The sequence below is a fragment of the Meleagris gallopavo genome, chromosome 4 (assembly GCF_000146605.3).
Source record: "Meleagris gallopavo isolate NT-WF06-2002-E0010 breed Aviagen turkey brand Nicholas breeding stock chromosome 4, Turkey_5.1, whole genome shotgun sequence".
Lineage (NCBI taxonomy): Eukaryota > Metazoa > Chordata > Aves > Galliformes > Phasianidae > Meleagris > Meleagris gallopavo.
This window is the reverse complement of record NC_015014.2, coordinates 17821653-17841206: the sequence shown is the minus strand read 5'-3', so window position 1 is coordinate 17841206 and position 19554 is coordinate 17821653. Positions and strand designations below refer to the sequence as shown.

The window sequence follows — 19554 nt, the reverse complement described above, 5'->3', positions numbered from 1 at the left end:
AAATCAACACATCTTCAAAAAAGTTCTGGCCAGGGTTGTTTTACATCATGAACGTACCCATCATCAACGTACTGAATCTAACACTGCAGCATTGAGTGGCATTCGGAGGACATGCAAAATAATTATACCTAGAAAGCTCTATTTTACAAATTTAATCCCAGAAATTATTTGGATAATTCACTGCTTTTTCTTTCTTTCAGCAATTTTGGTAACACATTTGCCTTTGCCTTACTGAACCTTTTTCGCTGGTTGCAAACACTCTTTACTCGGTATTTTCATCTTTATCAGAATGTTTGCAGCAGGTTTATGCAGTGCACATATTCATGCACTGCACAGAATTTGTCCTTCCAGTTCAGAAGCAGCAAAGCAATAAACTGCTACTGAAAAAAAAAAAGACATCTTCTGTTCTGCTAGAGAGAAAAATGGAAATTAATTTGTACCAACTAACTAACAAAACTATGATCCAATTTGTGATATCAAGGAAACATTTGCAGGGGGCTACAGGAGGTTAAGACGAGTGTGAGGGGATACCACATATGCCATTTATCTATAGGTAATTGTAATTACAGCAGTGAATGCTGCAGATAGTTACAGGCCACAGACAGAAACAACTTGCTGGTCTGTTTGGTTTTATGACTTCATGAAGAATGTATTGAAACATTTATTAACTCTTCGTACACGGAATTTTAATGGAAAGTATAACCGACTAGATTATGAAATTAAAAGGTTTCAGGGACCGTGATGAAATGTGCAGAGCACCTGTCTTAGGAGTAGCTGCTAGTCAGGGGCTTGGATCGATGCACCATATGACAAAGGGGGAAAAAAATGGAAGCAATAAAAATCGAGTGCCAAATGACTCCTGAATTTGGTAGAGACCTAAATCCCACAGGCATTTCTGGTTTAGCTTTACCTAATCCAAAATGCACTTGCTAACATTCTGAATGCCTATCAGTGTTTGATCCAAAAAATTAAAACTTCTTGCTTTTATTTTGTAATTACATTTATTTAATTTGGGCATTTGTTCCCTCATCCACCAATACTTATTCCTTCAAATGCACAAGATGAGCTAGTGGCCTAAACCAAGGTGAACTCTGAATTCTGCCTGCAACAATGGAGGAGAGGAGTGGGAACATCATAAATAAGCACCATTAATAAGTAGTACCTGAGAGGTTTTTGAAGCATATCCTTTTCTGACTTCCTCCATTACCCAGTGAATTGCATTAACAATGATAATTGCAGCTTCAGGAAACATAACTGCTAAACAATTGCAGCAGTAAAGCTCTACAGCCTTCCTCAATTAAGTGAGAATTTAGTCCTCGAGTACCACTGCTGAAACTGACTGAGCAGAGTAAAAGCAAGTTCTGTGATGGATTGGAGGACAGTTCAGGACAGGAGAAACAGACTGCTTTGCTCTGATCATCCTCTCTATACTTCGTCTGTAAACTCAGTAGCCACCTCTTCTCTGTATCTAATACTGGCATGGGAACAAAAGCAATACACTGCAAGTAGAATCTACTCTGAGAGGCCATGTAAGCTAGGGAATTTAGAAGAGGGTCACTGTCATTTTTGTAGCCATCATACCTCTTCTGGTTTTGCCCTAGCAGCTCATATTTCCACTATTGTTCATCTGTCTCAGCTTTAACCTCTTGATCTTTGAAGGCTTTTTTGGTATTCTTAGCCTGTTCTCTCTGCTTATTCTTGTGTACTTGTGTTGTTCATCAACATCATCTGCAAATATCTGACATTTACAAATAGGTCTTACAATATTTAGTCTTTTAAAGTAGAGTTGTTTTTCTTTTTTTTGTTGCTGTACATTTCAGTATAAAGGCAAACTGGAGTAATTTCCAGTAACAAAGGAAATGTCTTTATGCTGATTTGATCTAAACAACCCAAAGGGGAAAGAATGATGCAAACAAGAAACTGTGAAGTCTTTGCCATAATAGTCAAGACAGGAGTTTTTCTTGAAATATATTTGAGAGCATTTACTTGAGCTTTCATAAAGGAAAGGGAACCATCTTAATAAAGATTTAGGATGAAGACTGAATAGCAAGTACAAATTACATTTTTTTTTTTTGAGAGAGAGAGAGAGAGAGAGAGAGAGAGAGAGAGAGAGAGATGATAATACCTTTTAACTTCTTTCTGTACTGTGACGGAACAGGAATCTAAGTACCCCAAAGTCCTTTTCAGCAGGGCTGTGCTCCATCCTTACACTCCCTAGTTTGTACTGATAGAGGGAGTTGCCAGAACCCAGGTGCAAAACCTTACACTTGGCTTTCATGAAAATACCCGGGCCCACTGCTCAAGCTTCTCTGTGTCTGTCTGGATAGCATCAAATCCCTCAGTTGCACTGACTGCACCACAAGGCTTGGTGTCATTTGCAAACTTGCAGCATGTACACTCAATCCCACTGTCAATGATAAAGAAATTGAAAAGGGTCAGTCTAGGGTAGAATGGTTAGGTTGCAGTTGGACTTGATTATCTTTAACTTCTTTTCCAACCAGAGCCATTCTATGATTCTGTGATCAGTCCCAGCACTGATCCTTGAAAAGCACCACTGATCTTCATTTGGATGTTGAGTCAAATGAATTGAATTTGTACAGTTCTCCCTATAAGGTAACCAAGCTCCTACCAGTGCTTGGAGCCAGCCTGAAGTTTCCCCCTTTCATTATAATCCTTATGTTAGTTCCCCATTATTTTTTGTATATTTTGAGCAACACTTAACACCATCAGTCTGACAGCCACTTTATCACTGTAACAAAGCATCCTTGGTCTTGTGGGATGTGTCTAGTCATCTGTCTGAAGTGGCTAAGACTTAGTACAGGTTGTCACATAAAGTCAAAGGCTGGGAAAAGAAAACTTGTCAGCTTGACCTTGATAAATCTATGAGTGTGAAAGACATGCCACATGTAATTTCCATTACAGAAGTCACCAGGAATCCATAAGAAATATGAAGGACTGGAAAGAGTCAGACATGCAGAAAGTTATTCCTATCAGAAACACTGGATAATTTCAAGTGCTTTTTCAGCTATACTTGCATTCCACAGCAGTGAAGGGTATTCTCAATGTCATCTTACAAGACCAAGACAAAATCATCAATTACAATACAAGATATCAAGATAATATTTTCAGATCACCTTCCCCATATTTCACCCCCCTCAAGTAAAAAAAAAAAACCCTCAATAAGCCAGCTCTCTCACAGTACAAAAGCAGTTTTAGTATCATACAAAAATATTCTAGTGCTTTTTTAGTTAGTTACGACCATCCTTTTGGTTCACTTAAAAACAGTGCGCTCCATCCTCTTTTTCTTGCCCTGATGCTGACAAGTTCATCTACGCATACAAGAATCTCCTCCCTTTGTGTTGGTGGAAGGTAGCTTTCAAAGTTGTTTGAAAACCCTAGCAGCGCTTACAGTGAGAGATCCTATCTTTAACTGCACCTCAAATTCTGAAGCTGAGTGAGAAAGTTAGAGAAAAGACCTTTGCACGTGATCTTTCTGCAAAGCAGCACAACACATAGGACTTGACTGCAGTTTAGCATCAAAGACTGACGACCAGCTGAGCACCTCCCACAGTGTATTTAACTAATGTTAAAATAGCTCTCCTGCTTAGAAAAAATACCATCGTTCTGAATCTCTAGTTAATTTAATTAGTGATGTGAAATTCATATAAGACCCTTCAGACATACACCTACTCAAGAAAGTCATTTGTAGCATCACTGTGGAAGTGCAGCAACTTAGTTTTAAGAACTAAGTTCTTAAAATCAGAATATGGTTATTTTGGCAAGAAACAAGAAATAAATTCTGCTCCTATCAATCAGTGTGAAAATGTAATTGAATTCAATGCAACAGAAGTTGATTTTTATCCTAGGACCCGAAGTCCTAAACTAAATTCACACAACCAGTTTGATTCATTTCTGATCTTTGTGCAATTTCACAAACTCTGGGGAAAAACACAGTTCATACATTTGTTCTTTATAATTCCTTTTGGCTCTACTTTGATGTTCAGAAGGAGAAAGAGATTTAGTAAGCTTCATTGTGGCAGTAAGATCTTGCTTAAATTCTGACTTTCCTTATTGAGACCAGGAGATGGAATCAGTGCTCCATTCAGATTTGTCAGACTGCCTCACAATCCTAAAGCTAAGGAAACACAAGGAAGAACACAAAACCAGAGATCTTTACACCTTCTAAAGAATCTTTTCCCATTGCTTGTTTTCCCTAGAAAGAAATAACAGCACATAAACAGAACAAAACCATCATTTAAACATCCTCTTCTTTTCTGAAGTTACATATTTACCCAAGACTTTTTCAATATTGGTGATTTCCCTTAAAGCCCCTACTCTGCCATCTCACAATGCTGGGATACTCAAGTTCTAGGAACACAAAGCAACTATCAGACAATGCAGAGGCTACAGATAGTGCTGTGACTGACACAAACACACACAAATGCCCAGTAAGAGGCATTAAGTCACACCCACCAGAAAAAAAAAAATCTTAGTACAGAATACAGGGTACTTACTTTGGAGACAGGAGTCCAACAGCAGTAAGAACAGAGCTGCTCCAATCAGGAAGACAAGGAAGAAAACAGGTCACAGTAGCTTCTCCAGAGCAATTGTACTGCTAAGCAGCACAAGAGAACACGTAACAGCAACCAGCCCCAGCAACAACACAGAGGCCTTCAAGCAAACATGTAAGAATGAAGCAACACCTAAGACAAGCACCTCAGGTACAGCCAAGAACAGGGCTAACCTTGCTCCCTCTACAACACAGCGCACAAACACAAGGGGAGGGTTCAGACTTAGGCTTCTATAGAGCCATGGACCATGGGCGGAGGCTGCCTCAGGAGGGGCTGATTAGGGCAATCAGAGCCTATTAGTGCCCTCATGCCTGCCAGCTGGCTTTCTTTCTCAGGCTGATTTGAGTCAAGTATATTGCATTACCACTGGCTTTCCAGGTGTCATGAGACACAGTGAATGCTTTGGTTCCTGAAATTCGGTCTGTATTTCCTCTGTTAAAAGAGTTTTACTTGTTCTCAGTGTTTTAATATGCTCATCTTTAGATGTGTCATGGATGAAGTACACATTTTTGTACTTGGGGCTGTGCCTAAGTCCAAGGGCTATTTCTGAGACATCTGAGTGGTCTCTTTGCCAGTTTGCCCTGCAGTACTCCTTTAAGTGCATATTTGTGAATGTGATAAAATGAAGGATGGAAGTACACATGGCTGTGCAATGTTCAGTGTTAAAGTTGGCATTCTCTTTAAACTTACCAAAGGCAGTAGGGTGAGAACTTTGTTAACCAGTGCTGTAGAAGCCTTGGGTGCTGTCTTTTCCATCTGTGAAAGAATGAAATCACAAATGATGAAGATAATTTATACTGAGCAAATAAAGTTCTAAGAAGGTCAAGGTGCAGTTGGTTCAACACAGCTTAATTAAACCAGGTGTTGTGGGAGGGGTTCAACACAGCTTAATTAAACCAGGTGTTGTGGGAGGCTAATCTCTTCATTCTGAAGTGGCTGCATCCCAATTAGATAAGGTCTTGAAGTATAAATGCTCTAAAGCTGAAGGCAAGAGTGTGTTTCCATGTCACTGTTTGTCTTACCCTACTAAAATATCAACACTTTTACCCCATCCTCAAACTAGATCTCCAAACTTCTGACCAATATTTTCTGACTGTGACCTAAATAGGGAATGGAAGCCACCTACAGTATGCAACAGAAGAAATTCCATTTTCTCCAAATCACACAGACTACCTTAATTGCTTTCCTGTAATAATATAGTAATATGGTGTTGGATTTATATGAATAATTCAGGGCAGTAAAATGAAAAAGTTATCAACAAAAGATGGCTTATGGTGATTATTTAATGCATTTCATAGATAGTTCAAAGACAAAAAGATACATCTGCAGGTGGAGTGTAGAATACTATATTGAGTATAAATGTACAGATGTATTAACTCCATTACTAGGATAGAGGAAAAATAAGAGTCAGCTGAAGATAGTGAATAAAACATTTTTATATTCCCTGAATGTATACTCTCTTGTTCTGTTAAATAACGAACAGAAGATCTGAAAAATTCAGATAATCTCTTATGCAATAGGTACCCTTTATGAAAAGGTATGTGGGAAGATGTGAAGAACACATAGGAGTCTTTTCCAGTTAGTAAATGTGGGGCCCGTGTACACAACAGCAGTATATAAGGGGCAGATGTTATGTGTAGGCTACACATATCAGAGGGAGTTAGGGCTGTAAAAATGCAGTCTTTTAGGGACATGTCTCAGGTCGTTCTGAAGATCAGACCATGCTTGGTTTGCCTTCTACAAATCATGTACGCATGCAGTAAACTTCTCCATGCACACCTACTCTTCTGCAGTGCAAGCACCTTTGGACACCTGCCACCAAAATAACCTTGAGGATTTCTCTTGAACAGAGTAAATCGCCTTGTTAAATACATCTCTCCTTTTTTACATTCCTCCTCATATAAAGACAAGTTAAAGAGGAATCTTCAGCCTTCAGTGTCAGAGCAAAAAAAAAAAAAAAAAGAGATAAAATCTTGATTTAATTCTTGTCTCTTTTTTTCCCCCATTCTATTACCCTTTACACTATTCATTTACTCTTTTACTATTAAAATAACTATCTGATGGTGGCATTACTTGGTGAAGTGATACAGATATGCTAAGTGGAGTGTGACAGATGAATTCCATAATTTGAAAACCTGCTAGCTATGAGGTAGCAAGCGCTGTCTTTTTCTGGCTTTATTGACTATTAAAGCTCCATTTTGCAGTGCATACTGTTCCAATGACATGATTTTCCATGCAAAAAGGTCTTGATTCTTTTTTTTCCTGAAACTAAAAGGCTTCCCTTCTGAGTTCAGATGGACTGTGTAATTTTGGGGTCATTTATTCAACCCTGAGTAAATACTCCATTTATTTAATAAAATGGCTTTTTATCTGCTTTCTAGATTGTAATTCTTTAATAAGTAAATTAAAACCTTGCTTATTAATTGCAGGGTACACAAGTGCCATTGGCTTTCTTTCAGGGCACCCATGCCAAAGCTGGTGATGGCCGGGATGCGGCAAGGCAAAGGGAGAGATCCTGAGGTTGTGCAGATCCGTCTGGTCTGAGCAATCTCAATGGGAGAGCTGACCACAAATCCCTCTTAATTCCTTATGGCTATAGCTTCCTGCTCTCATTGCTTTGTGAAAAGACAGAACGGTCATGCTTTCCAGAAGCTGACAAACTTTTTAGATTGGAGCTATAAAGTGTTTTCTTTCAGAAGAGGCTTCCACTTTAATGGATGAGGAGTGCTTAGCAATTCTGTTAGCTCATCTCATTTTGGCTCAGTTAAGCAACAAACAGCTGAGGAGTAACTTCATTAAACATGTGTTGTGTGGCGGGGAACGTTGCTTTGCCAAAATCTGTGCTTATTGTGGAGTGTGTTACTTTAAAGAGGGAAAGCTAGGATTTCATTACATTTATTCTTGTAAAGATAATTGTGTTTGTCTCTCATATAGCAACTGTCATGGACTTTGATGTAGATGAATTAAACCTAATCCAATCATTTACTTTGGAAAAAAAACCTCTAAGTATTCATCTTTAAAAATGAGCTCTCAAAATAGGCTTTTATTTTATATATTTATTTATGGTTAATTGGACTATGTGCTGAAAATGAAAGACCAGATTTTGATCCTAGTTGCCCACTAAGGAGGGACAGTAAACGTGCTGGGGGTAACAGAGATGTATGCATGCGTTTTCATGATAAAAACCAACCTTGTGTGACTTAGCTTTGGAAGGAAGCCTTATCCTTTGCTCTGCGGCAGGCGTACATATACCAGCTGCTCTGAGAACAGGGCATTTAACTTGTCTTAAGTCTCGTGGGAATTCTCAGCTACTGGAAAGTTTTTTAGGAGCTGAAACCTCAGGTACAGTTTCTGGTTACCTCCAGCTTGGGATCCTGCATACGTTTTCTGAGAAGTCTGCTAATCCCCTAATTGATGCCATGCACTGACCAAACCAGGACCTTCATTCCCTATGGATTTCTGCTGTCAGACATTTAGAGAGAGATCCACCAAGACCAAACTTAAGCCTGCAACTACATGTTAAAGGGTAGATATGGCACTGATGGACATTGTTAGTGGGCATGGCGGTGTTGGGTTGGCGGTTGGATTGGATGGTCTTAGTCATATTTTCCAATCTTAATGCTTCTACATTAGAGTGTTTCTTTCCCAGGCTAATTCAGAGAAGTTGACTTATTTAGATGCTTTGATTTGCCTTCTATCCACCATCTATATAGGAAGACTACAAAACACAGCCATATTTTATTAATTCCTAGGCTAAAAATGTCTGAACGAGGCATTTAAAAATAATTGAATTAAAATCTCTCTAACCCTTTTATACCATAAAATGTTACTATCATTTTTAGATTTCAGAGGACTTAGTTTTTTATTTCAACATTTCTACTCAAGGACATAAACATGCTGGTGTTCAACCTAAACCAAGCTTCTTCTGACCACTGCTGCATAGTTTCCTGTTGATTTGTATTGCTTCTGAGCTCAACCTCCAGGTCAGATGCTGCTAAGTCGCCTGAGAGCTTCAGTTTTTGGTAAGCACCCTCTGGCCAAATACTTGGTCCACACCAGTGCACTTGCTATGATTTTCAAAATTCTGCCCAGATGGTCTCCGCCTATGGCATAGTGGTGCTCAATCTCCCATTTTCCTCAGGGGAAAAATACATAATTTAATTTGTGGTTTTTAGTAGTCTTACTAATGACTTTCTGCTTGTTCTATTGTTTTAAGTAGCTACAGATGCTTCAATAGCACTTTTATATTGCCCTGTATTGTTGCTATCAGTCACTGGATTTCAGGAGGGAGACAAGTAAACCTTCAGCTTCTTTAGGCTTCTTTAGGACCAAGCTGAGAGAACTACTGAAAATGAGGAACATGCTGCTGCTGAAGATTTTGCCTTCTTAGGTAGTGTTTCTCAGTAGAGAGCTAGAAAGGTGTTTCCAGGTAAGAATCTGTCAATGTTGAAAATCTTGTCTCACAAAGTGAAGAGCACCAAGTAGGAAACAATTAACTTTTAGCTCAGAACTTGCCCTGTGGTGCTACTCAGTGCATTACTGAAACACCCATTAAGCATTTATCTAGTAGAGACACCTGACTCCTTTATCAGCATCTCAGCTGTACTAACTTAAGGCATGGGCCTGAGGAGCCCAGCTTGTCCTGATTCAAGAGGTTCACAGGTTTGTGCAGCAGCCTTCTGAATCCAGCCTGGCATGGATTCATGCCACAGGGGACATGCCAGGCTCGTCTGCAGGATTCCTGGTAATTTAATTTTAAGTGAGTGTTAGTCTGCTAAGGAAGAGCTCTGAATGAAATATTCCTAGGCCGAGCTTGTGGTTCCTCCTGCTTAGGCAGCCCCGTGCTTAGTCTGCAACAAATTCATACACCAGTGCTCAGTCTGCTTTGCTGTAAATGCTGTGAATTCAAATGCTCTTAAGGAACCTGCATTAACAGGGGGATGGGGCTTGATGACTTCCAGAGGTCCTTTCCAACCCATAAGATTCTGTCCAACCTAACGCTTTGCAATATGTCCATCTTTTAATTACTAAACAGTATACACCAACAGTTCACACCAATGCTGGAAGCTTGGCACTAGCTGAATCTGCAAAGAAAAACTACAGCAGACAGTGTTCAAGTGTCTTTACTGGTTATTTTCTGTGTCTGTTCTTAGCCTTTTGAGAACAGAACAAACTCTCTATTCCTTCGTATTGACAGCAACAATAGCAAAGCGGGTTCTTTGTCTATAAAGAGACTTACATGCACAGCCTATTCCTCTTGGGCCTGACATCGTTTCAAGGGCTCTGGCACAAAGACTTCTGCGCGGGATGGACTCTCATACAGCATCTGCACTGCTTGTACGTGGTTTGCTCTCAGTGGAAAGTCACAGCAGAAAACAAATTGGAGCAGGGTCTTTTGCATGGCAGCGATGCCCATGGATTTCTGGAGCTCTGGGGAGGGAGAGACAGAATATGAAGGTGCAGTGTGGCTTTGTGTTGCATGCACAATGTGTGACCCTTGTTAACTTATCTCTGCCAGTCAGCATGATAGAGCCTCACACAAGAACTGTGTCTCATACATCTGCAGCAGTGCATCATTTGCCAGATATCTGACAGCTTGAGGTGCTGGGCATATGAAAAAATAGCTGGTGGTGTGGAAGGAAAAAACAAAGCTGTATCTCACTGTTCCTCAATCTTCCTTCATTTCACCTTTGCATACAGCCAGCACCTTCAGCCATTTTAGAGCACTTCATATTCGGAGGAAGGACTTTGTCTCTACCAAGGGGCTGTATTTTATACCACTTTCAGAGGTATGAAATTTCAGAGGTATGAAATGAACTGAGGCCCCTGGACCTCAGTTGCTTTTTGTCCTGTCAAAGCGTGCTGATAGCTTACCCGTAATCTATCCATGCCATTTCCTAGGCTGTTAGGTGCCACGGCTGTCCTTGTCACCTCTGTCTATGTGACCCCGTTTCCAGAATGGCTACAGAAATTACAAGAATGCTTTGCAGAGACAGCAGTTAGCCTAACAGCAGCACCGGCAATTTTTTTGTTGTTGCTAGAGCAATGATAATTCTGACAGCTCAATGTAACCTCATGGTAGCTGTCCGGAAATCGTTTGCAAGCTGGTTGCAGTCATTTCTGACCAGGAGCTGTTAAACTGAAACTCCGACTCCAGAGGTGTTGAGTGACATGCTGTTGTCCTAATGTGTCAAACAAGTGCTGGCTTTTGGCATCCTTAGCTTACATATTGGCTCCTGTCAAGGTTTGGAAGTCCGCTGTGGCAACTGTATCTCATCCTAATAGCCAAACAGCTTACCGCTGTGTTGTCACATGCTAACTAATAACAAACAGCAAGCCTCTCTCCTTCCAGATTTGCTACAGGATAAGGAAAGTCTGTGCACTGTTAGCTTCACACAAATTAGTTCACTTCACCCTGCCAACTTTTCTGTAATTTTTTATCCTTCTGTGTAAATGCTGGTTGTGATAAAACAAGACATGGATCATCAGGGATGTCTCAGCAATAGTGGTTCCTTCACTGGGAGTAAAAGTGTTCTGCAAGAAGTCACAAAAACATTTCGGGAGCCCATAGAAACTTTTTTTTTTTTCCCCTGGAGTTCAAGATTAAAACAGGTTCTCCAGGCAACGTGTTCAAAACTTGTGCATGCCCTATCCCTGGAGGTGTGCCATGCCAATTTGGATGGGGCCCTGGGCAGCCCGATCTAGTGGTAATCAACCCTGCCAAAGGCAGGGGGTTGGGCACTAGATGGGCTTTAAAGTCCCTTCCAACCTAAGCCATTTTATGATTCTGTGATTCCTAAAATACTGTTCTCCTTAGCTTGTTCCAGGTTGCTGTGTGGTGTAAGACCATAATGCACGCTTGTTTGTGTCTGTTTGTCATTAACAAAGGCAATGAGGGGATGTCTGGAGCTTGTACAGGCTCCATCCTCTTGTGTGTGCCAAGAGGTCTGATGAGGTGGTAGTCTTGAGTGGGAGATGCTGCCAAATTGTGGGTAATGTCAATGACATTTTCTGCTGCCAGCAGAATAGAACCAGTCCTAGCTGAAAAATGATCTGATCCCAGGTGAAACATCTTTCTGCAGGTGAGCAGGTTTCTCATAATGCCTTAAATATGATAGATTTCCTGTATTGTTTTAAACAAGATGAACGAAGGGAGATCTTGATCTCTGGTACAGCTTTGACAGAAATAATATCAGAACCATGAAATAGAAGGCATTAACATTATCAGAGTTTGGGCACGGACACTCCTTAGAATCACAGAATCATTAAGGTTGGAAAAGACCTCTAAGACCATCCAGTCCAACCCCCAATTCACCCCACCATGCCCCCCTCAGTGCCACATCTCCTCATTTCTTGAACACTTCCAGGGATGGTGACTGCACCATCTCTATGGCAGCCCTTGCCACTGCATCACCATTCTTGCTGAGGAGAAATGTTTCCTAATAGCCAAGCCTTCATCAGGGTCCTGTTGAAAATGGCACTAAGGCAAGTGTTTTAGCTGTGCAGGCTAAACAAGGGAAATAAATGGAGAAACAAGCAAACAAAAAGCAGTATTTCAATTTGGTGAGCATGCTTTCCCTTGCTATTTAATGTTGCTGCATGGAAACGTTTTTCTAAACACTTGAAGCCTGAAAAAAACTGGCAGGGAACAGCAGTTTGAGTGAAATAAATAAAATCATCTTTTGTTTGCTTGCCTGACACCAAGTTTTTAGGAATTCTGTTTCTCAAAATCATTTGATAGAAAAATGTCACAAAAACATTTTTTTCAGTCAGAAAAAATGAACGTGAAAGTAAAGGACCGATCATTTTTCTTTTAGCTCAAGATTAATCTTCAGGTTGAGACTGAATATTAAAAATGTCATACTAAATTGCAACTTTTCGGAAAGCTTGGAAGTTTGTAAAAGAAGGAGGCTATGCTGACAGACTTTTCCGAAACCTAATTCATGAAGCCCTGAAATGAAAAATACTAAGAAAGGTTTGGCTTCCTGTATGAGAAGAAATAACACGTAACATTTCAAAGGTAATAAAAGACCAACCACACCAAGATCTTCAGACAAAAACTAGGATTAGAAAGCAGAAGTTAATTGATCAGAACCTCAGAATCTTTCCATTCAAATGAATGAGCCTTTCTGAGCACTTCAGCATCAATGCAAACTGCATATTTGAACAACGCGTTGTTTTCTTGAAACTGTTTCAAGTAACTTCAACTTCATATTGGACATACTGGTTTTGCACAAAAGAAAGATGCATTCCATCTTGGCTGTAAAGTGTGAATTTGCCAGCTTATACTGCTGCCATTTGTGGAAAATGGGTTGTGCTTTATTATATTTCTGTTCATTGCTATTTACTGGCTGATCAGTTTCTGATAATGTGGTTACTTGATCTTACTCTGTGAAATTACAACCCATTATCTAGTCAGAATGTGTTCTCAGGGGGGGATTAAAAAAATACTGTCAGTAATGTACTCAGTTGAAATTCAGTGAGGACATGGAGTAAGCTTACACTGCTGCAAAGTACAGGGTATCAACACCTGCCCTTCATTCATCCACTCCCTGTCCTCTATTTTGTCCATGAAGTGGCATGATAGCTTAAAGCCACAGCAAATTGCACAGAAACTTGCTGTCTGTCCATGTTCCGAGGACTCTCATTAACTTGGATGCTGCTTTGTTGCTTGCTTTGCTGCCTGGGCATTAGTATATGTGCTGAGATTGGCAGGGAGCTAATCATGCCATTGAGTTACAGAAGTCAGTGGCTTTCCTTCAGTGAGCTACTGCTAATTGGAGTGCATAAAGCCTGTTGTAAGACACTGAAATGAAGCCAAGCAATTGGAAGCAAGTTTCTAATCTCTGCTAACTGATACACCATGCATATTGACAATGGAGGAAGGGGGCATCACACCAGTATTAAGGCCAGTGTATAGAAAGAGTCACTTCTCGTCACCAAAAAGGTAAAGGCTTCTTAAGGAGATGCTGAAGGCTATAGTGTAATGCTGTAGGGAAAAATGTAGGGAAAATTTTCCTTAAAGTATTCATTGAACAAGTTTAGGTGACATTTCCTTGTCTCCCCAAAATTATTTCTAATCTTTGCCTCAAAGGAACTATGAGGACAAAAGCATATTGTCAGCATAACACTGAAACGTGAACAGTGCTGATCCTCATCTCTGTCTGCTAAATACCAAGACCAGCTTAAAAATCATATCTTGTTTTAAAAACCATCCTTGTTTTTAGAACATTAGAGGTCAAGTTTTCAAAACATTCTTCTTTGTTTCTAAGGCTGCATGCTGACCTAAGGGGAAAAGAATAACAAAATCTTCCAGCTAAAAATAAAAAAAAAAGACAACTGGAGTATTTCACATAGTCCCATACTTCCAAACACTGAGCAGCTGGGGAAAAGAAAATGCTACGGCATTTCAAATAATGAGTTGGTAACATCATGAATAGCACAATTTGCACTGATATATTTAAATAAGAACCGACAATTTCCAACTGCACAGCTGTAGATACATTATTTGTTGTCAGTAACAATGAGATTGATCCAACAGGTCATCTGCAAGGATTCCTTTGAGGCTCTTCATCACCAGGAGCATCTCCTCAGGCTTCTTCATTGCTGCAGCCCAACAGCTGCCTTTCACACTACATCCTGCCTGTCATCAGATGTGAGCTATCTGTCATACTTAGGTACTTTGGTAGGGATGTAGGTGTGTGTTTGCGTGAGGTGGGTGGGGGGTGGAGGTTACACTTCCTACATCTTGCAGATAGAATTGCTGTACTCGTCTGCTGGCTTTGCTTGTTTCGCTCGTGGATGCCTGTGGGGGACGGAAAGAGGGCTGGGTTTGGATTTGATTTGTACTGTGGATTTACTTGCCGTTGACACTACCCACGGCAAAGGTTAAAGTTGGTTTGCAAAGCCAGAAAAGTAAAGCCAAGCCCCTAGAGTGAGATGTTAAACAGCTGGCAAAGCTCCACAGTCAGTGGTGAAACCTCCTTCTGCAAGGAGAAGGTGGGCAGCACCAGAGATTCCCAGCCCTGCTGGCAGGCTGGTTCCTCGGCTCTCTGCTCTCACAGCTGCTGAAGGACATGCTGTGAGCTGTATGGCTTTTGGTTGGGTGATGTCTGTGTTGTGTATCTCACAGGGCCAAAATGATTGGCATCTGCTGCTTCCCTGCCAGTAAAAGGGGAGGAATATGGGTGCATTCTTTGTTCCTGACAGCCAGGCTTCAATGTGTTAATTCCCAATGTGTTTCAAAAGTGCATTATGGTTGTTATTAATACAATATGGATAACAGAATTAAAACAGTGTTTAAAAGCAATAGCCCCCCAAATAATCCAGAAAAGCTATTCCCAAACTCTCATCCAGACGAACCCAGCAACCTGTCAAACAAATTATTGTTACTATTTTTGTAAATGAGTGCACTATATAAGGCTCTTATATAAACCTCTTATTGGACATTACAGTAAAAACAGACTGAATGCACAGCTACACTCATACCTGCCTCTGAACACATGAAATTCAAGATGGAAGTGGGGAGCTGTGAAGAAGTGCTAATTGTATCAAGCTTGGTACCAGGCATACGGGCTGCACCGATACCAAATGATGGTGGCGAGGCCATGATGCATATCATGTGAACATACTGGTCCATATCTCCTTTAACAAAGGGATCTTGCTGCTTGTTTCTGACACAAATGAGTGCTTGTTCACAGCAACTCCTTCCCCAGCAAAATGAATGGCAAAATCTCCAGAATAAGGAGCTGAATAGAGTATGCATGACCTTAGCAATACACTTTGCTTTAGAATACATGCACCTATAGAGTCACAGAACGGCTTGGGTTGGAGGGGACCTTTAAAGCCCACCCAGTTTCGACTCCCTGCTGTGGGCTGGTTGCCCCCCATCAGATCAGGCTGCTCAGGTCCCTGTCCAATCTGGTCTTGAGCACCTGCATGGACGGTGGCATCCACAGCTTCACTGGGCAGCCTTTGCCATTGCCTCACTGCCCTCTGAGTAAAGAATTTCTTCCTAACATCTAACCTAAATCTCTCCTTCTGCTTTAAAGCCACCCCCCCTTGTGCTGTCACTATCAGACCGTGTAAAAAGTTGCTTTCCCTTCTGTTTAAGAGTTCCCTTTAAGGCCTGTTAGGCTGCACTGAGGTCTCCCCTGAGTCTTCTCTAGGTTGAACAAATCCAGCTCCCTCAACCTTTCCTCATGGCCATTCTCTGGACTTGCTCCAACAGCTCCACATCCCTCCTGCACTGGGGCCTCAGGACTGGGTGTAGTCCTCCAGATGAGGTGTCACAAAGACAGAGTAGAGGGAGACAATCACCTCCCTCATCATGCTGCCACCCAGTGCTGCTTTCTTTTCCCAGTCTGTATACACAGCGAGTGCAACATGTCTCACTTGCCTTTTTTGAACCTTATTGGGTTCTCATGGACTCACTTTTCAAGCCTGTCCAGGTGCCTCTGGATAGCATCCCTTCCTTCTACTGTACCAAGTACTTGAGGCTCTGAGGTCTCTGTCTTGGGAGCATTGCTCAGTTCTCTGGCAACATGAAGCCACGGGGAAGGAATACCCTGCTTCCACCAAGCACCTAATCTGTATGTGATAAAAAAGCATTGTGTGAGGGGCTGCTGACAAGTATCTGGGGTGACAGAGATTACCCTGTGCTGCTGACTTAATGGGTTACATTCTGCAGACTGAAAGGAGGTGATCAGTTCTCTAAGAAAGGAGGAGTACAAAATAACCAAAGGTGAAAAGGTATTTCAGAAGCTCCTCTGGGATCCAGTTGTGATCTCATAAAATTTCTGTGCTAGGAGGTCTGCAATCACACAGAGAAGGAATGTGGAATAGGAAGGGAGAAGCAGGATAAAAAGCAATTTCTAACACCACACAGGAAATTAGTGTCTTAACCACGAACTTAATACTAAGTCCTAGTCCCTGTCCAATACTTTGTCACCTATTTTGTCATGGCCTACACAATTTGACGCTTTAAAGTATTGCGTTCAAAGTACTGCAAAAAAGTCAACAACAGCTGTTGCTTTTGTTGCAAAAATACCAGCAGTTCAGTAAACCAGAAATGATGGCTGTGTGGCATCTGGGAAAAAAAAAAAAAGCCTTTCAAAAGGATGGCTTAACAAAGTGCCTGCCTATCTGCAAAGCAGCTCATGTCAGGCAAGTGCCAAGTGAGGAGAGAAGGTAGAGCCATGGTTTAAGAGTTGTGCCCATCTACATGGCCCCTCGAAAATATCAGCCCCTTATATGGCAGGAAATTGTGTGCAAGTTGAAGCTGTCAGAGATGATTTAATTCTTGCTGAGTGCTCTTTGATTCCTCTCAGAGTCCCAGAGTGAAGCTGAGGTCAGGGACTCTTGGCTACTTGCCTTGCCACAGCTCTCAGAAGCTGCTGCGCCAACAGCTCATACCCCTATAAAGCAGGTCAATAAATCTCACCACAGGGCTGGCACCTGTGCACCGGGGCTCCCCATCTCCCACACTGGGGACTGAAACAAGGTACATATACTACACGGAAAGTGAAAATATGCCTTTTGTCCAGTAATCAGTGTTTCTTTCTTTTTTTTTTTTTGTGTGTGTATGTGTGTGTGTGTGTGAGTGTATGTGCAGTTTTACATAGAAGAGGCTGAATTACCTTACAGTGATCCAGGAGAACCAAACCCATTAATAACATTTCAAAGAGCTGCAGCAGTTGGCATGTTAATGGCAAAATCTCCACTGCTTTTATGCACCTCTCATTTAGAGCTTAAGTTATCAGTGATAACTCTATCCTTGCTTATTTTTGGTAGAGTAGCTTTCACCCTCTTTATATGCAAGCATTACATTTATCTTCAGTCTATCCCCAATCACTGTGCAGAGAAATTGTGCTACAGTCTAATCTTAGACCCATCATTTAGTACTGGGAGGAATGAGCCTGTCATCTTCAGGGAAACCCTACTGCATCGTAGTTATTGTCAGCTATTGGCTCTGTGAAGATTATCAAAATATTAAAATTGTGTATCATTAGCTTTGGTAAATAATAACAATAATTAAAAGAAATAGGAGAGGTGCTCTGAAAGCAATGCCTCCTATTTTATAATGTTGGCCCACAACGTCAGAGGTGGATGCTGGAGGTCGAACCTTCCCACCAATATTCCATTACATGCTGTTGCTGTGTGACAGATGGCAGCAGAAGGGCAGTCTGACAGAATAGTGTCTGACAAAGAAGTGTGTGTGGAGCAAAGGGATGGCATTGAATTCCTCCATTGCTTTTGAATTGAAATAAATTAAGAAGTATACTAATGTGTACTCTTACTGCTAACTGATTCTAGATTTTAAGGTTAAGAGGAGTTATTATATCTGTTTGTCTAATCTCTCATTTAGCAATTTATACAGTTTCCTTATAGTAATTTGTCCAAATGAGTGCATCTTACGCTTGGTATTGAGGATCTATGTGTTGCATGGTCTTTACCTGTCTGTTTTTATTAAGGCCCTTAATAAAATTAAGGCCTATGATTTGTCACTCTGCCCGTTCTGATCATTTTGTATCACAGTTTCTTCAAATTTGCTCTTCATTCTATACTGTCTCCACTAGGGTTGTGGTTCCTTTCAAACTTTTCATTTAGACTCAGCTACAAGTGTACTTCTTTGATCACAATATAATCTTAAGTCTAATGACTTTTTTGTTTTGGCATCCCAAAGAGGCTGTGGGTGCCCCATCCATGCAGGTGCTCAAGACCAGGCTGGATGGTGCCCTGGGCAGTCTGAGCTGGTGAGTGGCAGCCAGCTCACAGCAGGGTGTTAGGGTAGGTGGCTTTAAAGGTCCCTTCCAACCCAAGCCATTCTGTGGCTCTATAGGTGCATGTGTTGTAAAGCAAAGTGTATTGCTAAGGTCATGCATACTCTATTCAGCTCCTTATTCTGGAGATTTTGCCATTCATTTTGCTGGGGAAGGAGTTGCTGTGAACAAGCACTCATTTGTGTCAGAAACAAGCAGCAAGATCCCTTTGTTAAAGGAGATATGGACCAGTATGTTCACATGATATGCATCATGGCCTCGCCACCATCATTTCGTATCTGTGCAGGCCATATACCTGGTTTATGAAATAAATTAGACTACTGTTTCCTGTTACAAGTATTTTGTTACTGCAAATGCACGGTCTTGTTATCACTACACTCAAACCTGCTCAAGAGTTCAGTCCTCACTAATTCGCTGTTTCATCTTCATATATTCTTTCTGTATGTCTATAAGAAGCACAGAAATTGCTCGTATGTGGTCTTGATCCTCCAGGACTTAAGCACACTTACAATCTGACTATTGCACCAGTAATACCTATACTCATATGTGTGAAAATGAGCGGATGTGACAATACTGCCAGGAGAGGAGATTCAGTTTGAAGATGGCCTTCCCTGGGGAGGATCCCCTCACTCTCATTTTTAATTCCTGCAAAAACTTACCAATTAGTTTTTCAGTTATTTCACAGAACTCCTTATCATGAGGAGCTAGATGTGGCAAGCACTAAATTTTCTGCAACAGCAGAATCAAAGATAAGAGACCTGTTCTGTCTCCACTGTCACCTCCTGGGGAAGGCGGGGGGTGGGGGGGGTATAGCTGTGTTGTCCGTTTTTTTCCACTTAATTAAAATTCCTGATTGTCATGATTTTTATAACAGCGATTGTAATTTCCCTGAGGTTTTACCATGTAGAAATGTACTCAGAACTTACTCTACATCTGTCTGCAGAAATCTGTGGTGCCTTTCTAACACTGTAATCCTTGGCATTTGCAGACAACCCCTACGTTTTGCTGATTAACACCTAGTGTTTTGTTATTTCAAGTGCTTCAGGCCTCCAAGAGCAACAGTCAATATTTTTAGAATAAATGATTTCTGATATCATTTTACAGCTAAATATTAAGAGCACACATGCACACAAACACTATATATACACACACATGCACATATCTATACATATGCACATCTGTAGTCACTTTAAAACATTTGT

At 41.0% G+C, this 19554-nt stretch overlaps 1 long non-coding RNA gene across 1 annotated transcript; it reads right to left on the bottom strand.

Moving 5' to 3' along the window:
* Window positions 1-2102: 2102 nt before the first annotated feature.
* On the bottom strand, window positions 2103-10310 carry LOC116216545. The gene is made up of 2 exons (XR_004159512.1): window positions 9811-10310; window positions 2103-5327 (listed from the first exon to the last, which is right to left on the bottom strand). It is a non-coding gene; the product is annotated as an uncharacterized LOC116216545 (long non-coding RNA).
* Between the last annotated feature and the right edge of the window lie 9244 nt (window positions 10311-19554).